Source organism: Saccopteryx leptura, chromosome 1, assembly GCF_036850995.1.
Source record: "Saccopteryx leptura isolate mSacLep1 chromosome 1, mSacLep1_pri_phased_curated, whole genome shotgun sequence".
Classification (NCBI taxonomy): domain Eukaryota; kingdom Metazoa; phylum Chordata; class Mammalia; order Chiroptera; family Emballonuridae; genus Saccopteryx; species Saccopteryx leptura.
In genome coordinates, this window is record NC_089503.1 from 125758168 (window position 1) to 125771700 (window position 13533).

At 43.8% G+C, this 13533-nt stretch overlaps 1 pseudogene; it reads right to left on the reverse strand.

The window, feature by feature from the left end:
• Nucleotides 1–3280: 3280 nt before the first annotated feature.
• LOC136388127 (small ribosomal subunit protein eS8 pseudogene) lies at nucleotides 3281–3912 on the reverse strand (annotated as a pseudogene).
• Nucleotides 3913–13533: the final 9621 nt, after the last annotated feature.

A 13533-nucleotide genomic window follows, 5' to 3' on the forward strand; every position in this document is an offset into this window, starting at 1 on the left:
TCTTCCTTAGGAACAGAATCCCCAGTTTTTCAGGTGTCAGGCAGTGATGTGTTCAGAGACAATGGGCCCGGCCAGTTGTTTGGTCCCATCTCTTGGGCATCAGAGTGGGTGGTGGGCAGAATCCAGTTTCTGCCAGTGAGGTTTGAGGGACATGTTGCTGGGAGCTTCCGGAAAGGTTTTCTTGCTGTTAGAAGGAGATACTTGAGGTGTAAGCATCCTGTCTTTGGACAGGCTGCATACAGTGGTAACACCTGAAGTTTTAGCAGCCACTTTGCAACCCCTGGGGAAACTGAAGAGGAAAGCCAAGGTGCTGAGGCTGGTGGAGCAGAAAAGCAGAACAACTCAGGGTCTTTGATGCCACTGAGTTGTTGAACTGACCTGGAGCCTACAACTTCAACATATCTTGTTAAGAGGAATAATAAACACATGTTTTTAAGCTGCTCTGACTTGGGTGTTGTGTTATTCACCTGTGCCACAACCTGACAGTGCTGGGAGGGTATGAGGCTGAATTGGAGTGAGGGGAGCCCAATACTGCCTCCCTGGGAGCCCACTTTCCCTGCCCGAGAATACTTGAGGGACAGCACTGGCTGGCCAGGTCAGAAGGTGCCTCTGGAGTGCCAGAGGGGTGGAGACTCTGGGGCGGGGGATCCTTCTCCGAGTAGCTTCCAGAGTGGTGTTTGGGGAATTGCACCGAGTCAAGAGGGCTGTGAACACAGACCCGGCCTTCACAACTGACAAGTCACCTCAGAAGAGCATCCTGTGCTTGAAGATGTGGGCAGAGGTGAGGAACAGCAGAGCCTTAGCTGTATCCCTGCACCCAGGGAGTTTTATAGGGGGAGGGCTGATTTCTCATGATTAGTAAGGAATTAGGAAAAGGAAGGGAAGAAGTTACCTTCAGGCTGTCCTTGGCACGTAGCGTTGCCAAGTAGGGAGGCTGTGTTGTGGACTGCGTGTTTCTATCCTGAAAATGGGTTGAAATCCTAACCTTCAGTGTGATGGTATTAGGAGGTGGGGCCTTTGGGTAATAGGTCATGAGAGGAAACCCCTTATCAGTGGGATTAGTGCCCTCAAAAAGAGACCTCAGAGAGCTCCTTCACCCCTTCTGTCACAGGGAGGACACAGGAAGAAACCAGTCATTTATGAACCAGGAAGCAGTTGTTATCACACACTGAACCAGCTGGCGCCTTGATCTTGGACTTCTTAGCCCCAAATATGAGAAATAAATGCTTGTTGTTTATGTTCCCCAGTCTGTGGTGTAGCTGGTGACTGAGGAGCCACACCCAGCACTCCCCGGACTTGTCCGGCCTCCAGTCAGCACTTCCTTAGCCTGCACGAGGAAAGGCAGTGGGCAGGGAGCCGAGCTCCATGAGGATTCTCCCAGGTGCTGGCTGGGCAGGGTGGGTGCTGTCCCCCTCATGTGATGGTTGGCTGAGTTGGGGGTGCAGTTTGCACCATGCGCACAAGGAAAGGCCTTCCTGGGAGAGGTCTCTGTGCCACCCCCTCCTGGCTCACAAGGCGCGTGTTTTGACACTGTACCTAAACTAACACGGATAATATAAAAAAGTAGAAATAAATGAATGAACGAAGCCATGGTGAAAAGCCAAAATGGATTCTAGATGGTGAAAGGTCTTGAAAACATACCCCGAGAGAGCCAGTTATGAGGTTGTGGGTGTTTTCCTGGATGAGAGAATGCTTGAAGAAATCAGGACACATGTTTTCCAATAGTTGAAAGGTTGCCAAGCGGAGGAAGGGAAAGTGATCATGAACATGACCATGTTCCCCTGTTCCCATCCTCAAGGAGGACACACTGTCTTCATTTTTTTTTTTAAACCAAGGAGAGTTGTCACCTTGCTTGGTCTCATCAACACAGGAGCACAGGGTCTTCCCTGCAATTAGACCTGCTCTGACTGACTCTAGATATACACTCTGTCATTGAGTAAATGTTAAAGAGATGTGAAGGTTAAGCTCAGTCTGAAGTGTGGTCTAAAATCATTTAAAGTTAGAATGGATTGCTTCTGGACATGGTGAGCTCCTTGCCACTGGAGATACTGGAACGGAGGCTGGGCAGCCACTTGGTGGGGATGTTGTAGAAGGGATCCATCTGCAAGCAGGCGCGGAGTGCTAACAGGTCCTGAAATGCCGGTAAGCTTTCCGGCCCAGCAGGGCCGCCTGCCGGCATCATTCTGGCTGATCTCTGGGTCTGAGGCATCAGAGTTGTCTTCAGTAGTGAAGTGTTCAACTCCAACAGAACTTAGCATCCCCGAGCATGAGGGGGCTGCGGCAACTTTGGACTCTGATATTGAAAAACAAAGTACAGGCATATCTTGTTTTATTGCCCTTTAATTTACTGTGCTTCACAGATGTGTTTTTTACAATTTGAAGGCAAGACACTCTACCAACAAAAAGATTATGGCTCACTTCATTGCGGTTATCTGGAGCTGATCCCACAGCTCCAAGGTGTGCCTGTTGTTGGGAACATTGGAGAAGCTGATAAATGAAAACAGTCTGTATCTAAACTCCAGTGAAGAAGGGTGGGTGCTAGGAGAAGAAAGCGGGAGTTCGTTAAGCCCCAGAGGGCTTTGTGAGAGAGAACAGCTGTGCCCCCAGCACTGATTAGAACCAGGGACTGTTCTTGAAGCCCTGGGAGAAACATGTCCCTAATGATGCCTCACCCTCTTCTAAGTGACACTGCCCCACCCCAAACTTTGTCAAAGGAGCAGCCTTATGAGGACCCAGACCCCTCTTCAATGGATGGGCCCAGAGTGGGCATCTGAGCCAAAGGCAGGCCATAGAGATGAGATGAAGAGTCCATGTTGCGAATTTATGTTGGAGAACACAAAGATTGGGGACATCTAGGTGGAAGTTAAGGCCAGGAAGCTGAGGTCAGAGGAACTTGGAGGGCTGTGAGAGACAAGAGAATAACAGAGTTTTTTCTGGGTCGAGGCTTCAGTCCAGAGAGCAGGCCAGTCCTGAGGGGTAGGAGGACCCTGGCAGGGGCCCGCCTCCAGCCACTGCCAGCAGGGCCAGAGGACCAGGGCAGCAGGAGCAGAGTGGCACTGTCCCTGAATGTCTCAGCTCATCTCCACATCGCATTTGGTTGAATGTCACGTTCCTACAAGGACTCCATTTAAGAAATAGGTTATTTTATGATGAATGAAATACTACTTGTCCTAATAGGTATTAAACGCAAGGAACTTATTATCCCCAAAGATGGTGTGGGCTGTATGTTTAAATGGAAAAATGAATTATTTTTTCAGGATAAACACCTTTATTACATGAGCTAAGATAGGAGGGAGGAGGATTTATTGCCTTTCTGGGCCTTCCTTTCCCTCAGCTGGAACCCCAGCCCCTCGCCTGCTAGCACAGAGCCATCTGCTCGGCCACCCAGGCCTGGTCCTGAAGCGATGCGTGCAAGAAGCTCGCTCTGCTGAGACCGCTCCTCTGGAAGAATGCCGATTTTGGCATGCTTTGTCCTTTCATCATCTTTCTTCTGAATTTTCTCTGATAATTTTTTGTTTAAAATCTCTTCCTCCTCAGGACTCAGCTCCCTTCTTGCAGCCCAGGGGCAGGCTGTAGCGGGACCACTGTTGGTACTATGTGCTGTCAGCAGGCACGATGCAGTTCTCTACTAGGTCTTGGTATGAACCGGTTTGTTGTTGGACGTGTTGTAGACAACATCGATAACCCTTGTTTCGCATGTACAACACTCCGAGCCCCAGAGGAAGCTGCCCACGACCAGCCTGAAGGCCCGGCAGTTCTTGCTGCCTCCCTGCACAGGGACTGTGGGTGTGACATGGACCAATCTTAGTGTTGGCGACAGGCCTCCCAGCTCATATTTTCACTTCTTGTGTAGGGCTCTCTCTTGCCCCCGATCTTGGGGCCCTTATATCTGTTGTCCAGAGAGATGCCCATGGCTTGGCACTGGCTGAAAAGAGAAAACACAAAGGGAAAAATGGATATGTATATAAATGTAGGGACAACTCTATCTAAAGAACACAATAAAGTTTCTGTGCTCAAACAGAAAGCTGAGATTCTCTTAGGCAGAACACCTTCCTTCAGAGCAAAGTGTTCCTGTAATAATGACATAGTTATATTGGAATGGGCACACTTGTGACCTAATGGACTGATGCAAATTGAAAAGGAACAAAACATCTCGTAACTTTTATAGGTGAGGAGAATTTGATGTCTTTTTCTAATTTAATATAGTGTGAATGGTATCCAAGAAGGATTGAAAAAAACAATAGCTTGATTATTAGATTTAATTCAAGGATGGGAGGGAGGAATCAAGTTAGTTTTCCTCTCTGTGATATTGTAGGTTAAAAAATTGGGCAGCAAAATTAAATTATTATAAGAATGACCCTGCCCAGGCTGTTCAGTGGATAGAGCATCGTCCCAGTGTGCTGAGGTTGTGGGTTCAATCCCTGGTCAGGGCATGTGCAAGAAGCAACCAATGAATGCACAACTAAAGGGAGCAACTAAGGGGAGCAATGAGTTGATGCTTCTCTCTGTCTCTCTGTCCCTGTCTCTCTCTCAAATCAATGGAAAAATGAAAAAAAAAAAATCTTAGTGTCAGAATAATTTAACAAAACTTTATGTATAGCCCCCAAATGGTGGATACATTTGAGTGGGAAGGACATGCAGGGTTTGCTGTAAAGACAGCTTTGCAGTGTTCATGGGGGGCATGACAGCTAAAGAAGAGACTGTGTCGTAGGCGTCAGGCTGAATGCTGGTGGAGCAGAGTGGGTGGGCAGTAAGTTGTAAGGCCGGTGGACTTCCGACAGTTTCGGTGATCTTCCCTTTGTATTCCTCCACGCCTACCTGTCCCAGGCACTTAGCTTTCATCATTTGATCACATGGCCTTTTCCCCACATGTCCACTCATCTTTGATTTGTGTTACATTACGTTTTGCCAATTTCAAGGGCATTTGAATTTTGTTAAGGAATGCTTTAGTATGGATTTGAGTTTTAGTGAGCCTGAAAGAGATGGATGCGTAATGGAGAAATGCCAGATTGCTTGTTTCCACCTGGCCCTTACCCCAGTCCAGCCTGCCCAACCTGCATGTCTGTGACAGCTCAGAAAGGCACATTGTGATCACCATAGTGTCTCCTGATCTGGAAGTGTTACTTCTGAATGGAAACTCATAGTTCAGTAACTGTTATAACAAAGCTAATTCTCATGTTGAGACTGTCTGTCATGTTGAGGTCTTTTACATACATCATTTTTAGTGCTTATTTTAGCTCTGCATTGTAGATATGATATTTCTAAGTTGGATAAACAGGCATTTAGAGAGTATTTTGGTAAGTCTCATGTACTAACTAACAAGAAGTGGAGCTGGTGTTCAAACCCAGGCCTGCCTAATGTGAGAACTGGTATGATTTCCCATTTTTCTCTACCTGGTCAGGGCATGGGTAGACTCTCCTGCTCAGCAATTGATCCCATCTGTCCAGTTAGAGTAGCTATTAACAACATCTGAATAATTCTGAAGCTTGAGTTCCTTGCCTCTTTGAATCAGAATAATTCTTTTGTAGGCACAGCACCCTGTGCAAGAAGCATTAGCCTGAGAGAAGGGTAAAGCAGCAGAGTTTCCAGAATTTTGTTCTGCTTGCCCAGTAGTAGGTAGATGAAATAGAGTCTGGTAAAGCAGAATTGAATCAGCACCTGCCTTTAGTTTACCCTACATAAGGGTAAGGTAGTGCAAAAATAACATCTGTGTTGAAAAATAAGCAGTTTGTAGCCCTGGCCAGTTGCGTCAGTGGTAGAGCGTCTGCCCAGTGTGTGGAAGTCCTGGGTTTGATTCCTGGCCAAGGCACACAGGAGAAGCGCCCATCTGCTTCTCCCCCCTCTCCCTTCTCCCTTCTTTCTATGTCTCTCTTTCCCTCCCTCAGTCAAGGCTCCATTGTAGCAAAGTTGGCCCGGGCGCTGAGGATGGCTCCATGGCCTCCACCTCAGGTGCTAGAATGGCTCTGGTTGTAATAGAGCAATGCCCCAGATGGGCAGAGCATCGCCCCCTGGTGGGCATGTAGGGTGGATCTTGGTCAGGTGCATGCGGGAGTCTGTCTTTTTGCCTACCCTCTTCTCACTTCAGAAAAATACAAAAAAAAAAAAAAAAAAAAAAAAAAAAAAAAAAAAAAAAAAAGAAGAAAAATAAGCAGTTTGTGAAAGTGCACATCTGTATTATTTTGTTCACACTGCCATAGAAAAATACTACAGATTGTGTGGCTTAAACTACAGGAATTTATGTCTCCTGGGCTGAAGACTGAAGTCCAAGATCAAGGTGTCAGCAGGTGTGATTTCTCCTGAGGCCTCTCTCCTTGACTTGCAGATGGCTGCCTCCTCCCTTTGTCCTCACATGGCCTTTCCTCTCTGTGTGTCTGTGCCCTAATCTCTCTTTTTATAAGAACACCAGTCCTGTTGGATTAGGGTCCACCCATATGACCTCATTTGACTTTAATCACCTCTTTAAAGGCTCTGTTTCCACATACAGTCACATTCTGAGATACTGGGGGTTAAGGCTTCAGCATATGAATTTTGAGAGGACTATTTAGTCCATAATAACATGTTACAGCATTGTCTTTAAAAGTAAAATGTTGGGCCCAGACTCAGTGTGCATCAGTGGAGAATAAGCACATTTTGGTGAATCTGTGTGAAACTGCTGTGAAAAAGATGGCAGAGTGACTCGTGTCAATACACATGTGATTTCCACATAAATGCTCCTCTATTGTAACACATTCTGCAAGAATGCACATTAAACATAACGGCTTTATGGAAAAAGGAGGGTTAATAAGAGACTACTCAGAATGGGTGCAACCTTGAAACCGTAGCATTAATGGGAACAGGTATTGGTACCTGGAGATTACCTGGACAGTGCAGACAGGCAGCTCTGTAGTGCTGCAGACTGCCCCAGGGGATAGTAATAAAATAAATAGTGTGGGAAGGCTGCTTTGGGGGATCAACAGAAAGCAGATGAGCATGGGAGGCCTTCTGCCCTGTTGCAAGCCCAGGACTGTGCAAGGAGCGCGTGACATTTCCTGCCAGAAATAACCTATGAATATATGAGAAACTGGTAATAGCTTTTGCCTCTCGGGAGGGAAGGTGGGAATTGGGATGTGACGTGAGAGGAAGACATCTTTCATTATGTATTTTAAAATATTTTTTTGCACTTTTTTACTGTGTATTTTACTTTTTAATGAAAAGTTAATGTTTTATAGTTCACATGTACAGATAGCTTCTATTCACAGAGGAGATGCCAATTTTTAAAGCACACAGGGATGTGGGGTTGTGACAAGCTGAGCTGTTGGGACTGTGGACACCTGTAAACAAGACTGGAAAATCGGAGAGCTGGGACATTTCAGGGCAAATCTGTCAGCACTTAGAGCTTCTATAAAGATGGAGAACTGAATTTTACTGATTTGTGTTGGTTAAATGTTGTTAGTTCTTGATTTTTCTTTCTACCTCTAAGTCTTTCCCCCTACACCCCAGGTATATATTTATCATAAAATGGAAAGAGAGAAACATGTGATTTGTGAGATCTAGGTCAGCAGCTTAAAGAACCCAAAGTTAGAAGGGCACTGAGACAGGAGGTGGAGGGTGGGGCATGGCCGTGGACTTTGCATGGAGGGGTGAGAGGAGCAGGTCTGGGAGAGCGCCTCTTCCCTGGTGAAGCCTTCCTCTCCGCCCTTCTCCCTCCCCACCCACTCTGGGTCACGTTCATCCTTCTCTCCCTGGCCTTCTCCCTCGTCATTTCTTGCCTTCTCTGAGAGTTTGCCATTAACTTTTAGGACTAGTTATGCCCAACACTACATTTTGACAGCAAGTTAAAAGCCATTATGCTTTCTATTTTGCTTCTTATATTGTCTAAAAAAGGACATGTTGGGTAGAGTGGCAAGTGACATACACAAACAGTGCTGAATAGAACCTTTAAGGACTTCAACCTTTCCTAACCTCACTTCCAGTGGGAAACGCTTCCTTTGTGGTTATGGAGCCCTGTGTGAATACTTCAGGGAGTTACGTTTCACTCCCAATTCTTAATGCAGCCGGTTTTACCCGGGTGCACCCCCATTGGAAATGCCTTCTATATACCTGGCTGAAACCTGGCTCCCTAGCACTTCCCACCCACTGGCTCTAATTTTACCCCTGGTGCCATCCTTAACTTAATGCTTCCTCTGTGGGGTAGAACTGCAAAGATTTGAAGTTCGTTGTCCCCAGAGACTCTTCCATTCTCATAGTTCATCATATAATCCGACACTCCCTAGGCTGCTGACTCTCCCCTTAGCAGTTAGGTTTTAAATGATCTTTCTTAAGTGTAAACACAGCCCCCAGGTATAGTCTGACCAGTGACCAGTGCAGACAACCATCTTTCTGGCTCTTGAACTTGCCTTCAAATTAGACTGATATAGCCATTGTTTGACTCACATGGGATTTTTACTTATATATCTATATGTATCTAAATCATCTGTCACATTCCACAGTCTAATACAAACGACATCAGTGGAGTAATTCTTTTTTTTTTTTTGTATTTTTCTGAAGTGAGAAGCGGGGAGGCAGAGAGACGGACTCTCACATGCGCCCGACTAGGATCCACCCAGCATGCCCACCAGGGGGCGATGCTCTGCTCATCTGGGGTGTTGCTCTGTTGCAACTGGAGCCATTCTAGTGCCTGAGGCGGAGGCCATGGAGCCGTTCTCAATGCCCAGGCCAAGCTTTCTCTTATGGAGCCTTGGCTGTGGGAGGGTGAGAGAGAGAGAGAGAGAGAGAGAGAGAGAGAGAAAGAGAGAGAGAAAGGAGAGGGGAAGGAGTGGAGAAGCAGATGGGTGCCTTTCCTGTGTGCTCTGGCCAGGAATTGAACCCAGGACTTCCACATGCTGGGCCGACTCACTACCACTGAGCCAACTGGCCACAGCCTGGAATTATTATCCTTTGACCCTTGTTAGTTTTAAGGTTTTGAAGCAAGTGAAGAACCTTAAATATATTCCTTTATAAATTCTATCATGTTAGATTTTTCCTACTGCTATGGGTTTTCAAGGGACTCTAGGACCTAACTGGTTGTCCCTGTGGACTTTATGCCACACAGAATTTTAATAATCATGCTATCAGTGTCCTCATACACATTGTTTGAAAGAAATAGCCATGGACTTTGAATGAGACAGAGACCATACACGCATACCATTTGATGAATTTGAACATAGCATACCTCTGTGAAACCATCACCACAATCAAGGTCGTAAACATATCCAACACCTCCAAAAGTTTCCTCCTGCTTTTGCTTGTTGTTATTGTTTTGTGTTGGAAAGAAAACATAACATAAAATCTACCCTCTCCACACATTTTGAAGTTTACAGTAAGTATTGAACTATGAACTCTAGGTGCTCAGTTGTTTAGCAGATCTCTACAACTTATTCATCCTGCATAACTGAGACTTCATACCTATTGAAGAGCAACTCCCTGTTTCTCCTGCCCCAGCCCCTGGCACCCGCCACTCTACTGTGTGTTTCTACAAGTCTGATTATTTTAGATTCCTCACATACGGGAGATTGTGCAGTGTTTCCTCTGTGACTGGTGCACTTCACTCAGCAGAGTGTCCCCTGGTTCACCCATGTCGTCACATACTGCTGCAGCCTCCGCTTCCTTTTTGCAGGCTTGCAGAAACCGTCCAGGCCAGTCTCTCCCCCGAGGTAACATCACGCTTTCTAGCCTGTGTTTTTCAGAACTGATCGTTCTCACCTCTTCATGACTTACACTAATATTTGCATACCACTGTAGATCTCTGGCACCTCTCCTGCTCTACACACTATCTGCAGTATTCCCTGTAAAAATGTGGCTGTAGCATTTTATCCTCACATGCTTGGAGACTGGATTTATTTAGAGTAGTTAGCTGACATAGCTGTCTCTCAGTAAATTGAAAAAACCCAAGTTAGGATACATTTTGTTCTCTGTTCCATTAAAAAAAACACTTTCTTTTGCTTTTTGTTGGTCAAATAAGTTTGTAAATATATATGTATGTTTGCTCGCTTATAGTTTGCATTGGGTGTGGGGAACAGGCTGTAAGCAGGCAGGGTCGTTATAGCCTAAGCCTTAGTTTTAAGACTAAGCTTTTCCCAACACCCTTGACTGATTGCATGATGTGGGCTGGTACACTCTTATGAGGAATCCCATTATGCCTCAGATAAGTGACTTTGTATCAGAGACTTCCTTGTTTGTATATTGGATTAAAGGTTTTGATTTCTATACTATAAAATGGGGCAGAGGAGCCCATGCTGGAGGAGAGCAGAGAAAGGCCACATGGAGGAGAGGAGAAGCAGCCAAGATGGCGGAGTGCTGAAGGAGAAGCCAGCTTGTGCAGAGTTTGTGCAGAGAGAAGGAGATGGGGAACAGAGGTGAATGAGGCTGGTGAGGTAGAAAACTGATTCTAGGAAACTCGAATAAGTCAGTGGCTTATTCTATTTAGTGGCTTTGGGAGCCCTAAATAGAAAAGGAAGTGTTTTCCCACTATGTGTATTTCTTGCCCGCCGGGTGCAAGCTAGAATTAAAGCTAATGGCCCACCAGTTCTTGGCTACGTTGTTTCATTACCATCTGTCTGAATCAAATGTGAACCTGCACGGGCCAGGCGGCTGTGATGGTGGCCGCGGCTACTGGCTTTACACTTTTTATGGCTATAAAATTCTCACAGTGCTGTTTTTTTCCTGAGTTAATGAGTCTAAGTTTGTAATTTTTAATGAAAGAATTTCCTCTTAGCATAATCACCCATTTAGAGAAAACTTCTCTTTACTAATAATTTTCACATTTATAATGTCAAAAAGTAAGGTTTTTTGGAATTTCAAATATAGAACAATGAATTGCACGTTTATCAATGCATTTCACATTTATTACATTTATCACTATTAAGTGCAATTTTTTTCTTCATCTATCAGTTCAGCTGCACTGACTTCTTTTCTGTTCTCCTGACATTCACCTTCATGTTTTTTGCGGTCCTGACTTTCTTGGATTGTAGGCCTGTAGGTCCTGACTTGCGCCATGTGCTCTGTCTTTAATGGAGACTTAGGCCGTTCCCTTCCACATTTTAATTTTTTTGAATACAATTTTCAGTTGCAAAATTCATGCCCTAATAAAACCTCTTGTTGTTTTTTGTTCACATGTAAGTAGGTGTCATTTTATTCTTTTATGTTTTATTTTGTAACCTATCTGCTGATGCAGCATCACTTTTGTTTCCAGTAAATGTAAGTAAAACATTTCCACCCACTTAGCAGTTAGGCAAAGAGAAGGAAAAAAGTTGGAGTGCTCAGCAATTCTCTGAGATGAGATAAGTTCGTGATGGATTTACATTTATTCTGCTTCATGGTTTGGTTCACGTGTCAGCATTTTGTATCTTCAGTAGTTTGATGATTGTTTGGGTTTTTATTCAGTGTTTTTAAGAGATGAATTCTGATTCTATATAAAGAGAACTTTTATTAAAACAAGTTCCTAATTTTATTTTCAGTCATAAAGAATTACATTGTTACAAAACACAATGGATTATGTTAAGACTGAGATGAGCAAACAAATATTTCAAATTGTCCATATGACTATTGGTCAAGGCCTGCAAACCGCTAGCAAACAGGAAAATAATTCAGACTGATCATGATGAATTCTTTCCCAGAATCAAATGAATTATTGCTGAAATTAAAACGAGAACGAGAACTTTACAGTTCAGTTTGTATGTGGAGAGAATGATGAAGGACAGTGATTTGCTATTTGCATTTTTTCCCCACAGTAGCAGAATGTTTCAAAGTTTCAAAGTGGGCGTGATATATTATTCTCTCAGTTTTCAATCCTTTGTTCAGAAAAACCGATATTCTGGCCCAAGAAAAGAGAAATATCTTCCATGTGTAGGCTGAAAATGATAACATATATAAATACTATACAGAAATGTTTTACGGTATTGGTTTTAAGGCGTTAAAGGTAGAGTATGAAAGCTATACACTTGGAAAATTTGAGGTATAATTTACATACAGAAAAATTCACTCTTTTTTAGATTACAGTGCTATTTTAACAATGCAGTCAGCCACATATTTACCATACAATCAAGATATAGAATAGTCCCATTACCCACAAAATTCCCTTCTAGTCTGCCCCTTGCCTCACCCTGCTCCCTGGCAACCACGGATCTTTTTCTTTCCTCCCAGCTTTGCTTTTTCCAGTGTCATATCGATGGAATAATGTAGAACGTAACCATTGTAGTTGGCTTCTCTCACTTAGTGTCATGCATTTGAGATTCTTTCAGGAGGCTGCGTATTTCTGTTACTGTTCATTGCTGAGTAGGCCTGTGTGAATGTACCTATCATCCATCAGAAGAACACCATTTGGATTTTCCCCAGTTTTTGATGATTATGAATAAAGCCACTATAAACATTTTATACAAGCTTTCTTTTGTGAGCATAAATTTTTGTTGTTTTGGTGAATACCTAGGAGTAGGATTGCTGGCTTGTGTGTTAACGTCAGAGGGAGCTGCCAGACTGTGTCTGCCACTGGCATCCCCAGCGGCAGTGTGTGAGAGTTCAGTGGCTCTGTGTCCTCTTCAGCACCTGGTTTTCTCAGTCTTTTCCTCTTTCATTTTAATAGGTTTGTATTGATTTCTTATTAGGGTATCATTCTGCATTTTGTGGAGCATCTTTTTAAACCTTATTTGCTACCCATATATCTTCTTTGGTGAAGGATGTACCTGTTTGAAAAACAGAACTGTTTTTTAAAATCGTTACTGAATTTATTGGGGTGACATTGGTTAATAAAATTAAATAGGTTGTAATTGTACAATTCTATAATACATCACCTGTATATTGTATTGTGTGTTGACCACCCCAAGTCAAGACTCCTCATCATTTATCCCCTTTTACCTTCCACCTCGCCCCCTCCCCCTTTCTCTCTTGCAATCACCATATTGTTGTCTGTGTCTAAGTTACTTTTTTTTGTTTTATTTCTTCACCTTTTTCACCCAGATCCTTAAACTCCTTCCCCCTGACAGCTGTCAGTCTGTTTTCTGTATCTATGTGTCTGTTTTTATTTTGTTTGTTTGTTTAATCTGTTCATTTGATTCCATATATAAGTGAAATCATATAGTACTTTTCTTTCCCTGACTGGCTTATTTTATGTAGCATAATAATCTCCAGGTTCATTCATGCTGTTGCAAATGGTAGGATCTCCTTATTTTTAATAGCTGAGTAGTATTCCATTAATACCTTTTTATCCACTCATTTACTGATGGATACTTGGGCTGCTTCCAAACCTTGGCTAATTTATTTTTATTTTTTATTTTATTTATCGTGTTTAAATAGATTCTAGGGTTGCCCTGAATGTATCCCCCCCTCCCCCATATTCCCCTCAACATCTCTCTTGCCCACTTCCCAACATTGCCCTCCCCTATTCCCTTCAGGTTTATCCTATCCTATCATCCCCTTTCCCTCTGTCCTCTTTTCCTCTGGTCCCTTTGATCCCTCTTCTGTCTCAATTCCATTCCTCAGTTCTTATTGTTCCTTGGATTCCTCAAATGAGTGAGGTCATAT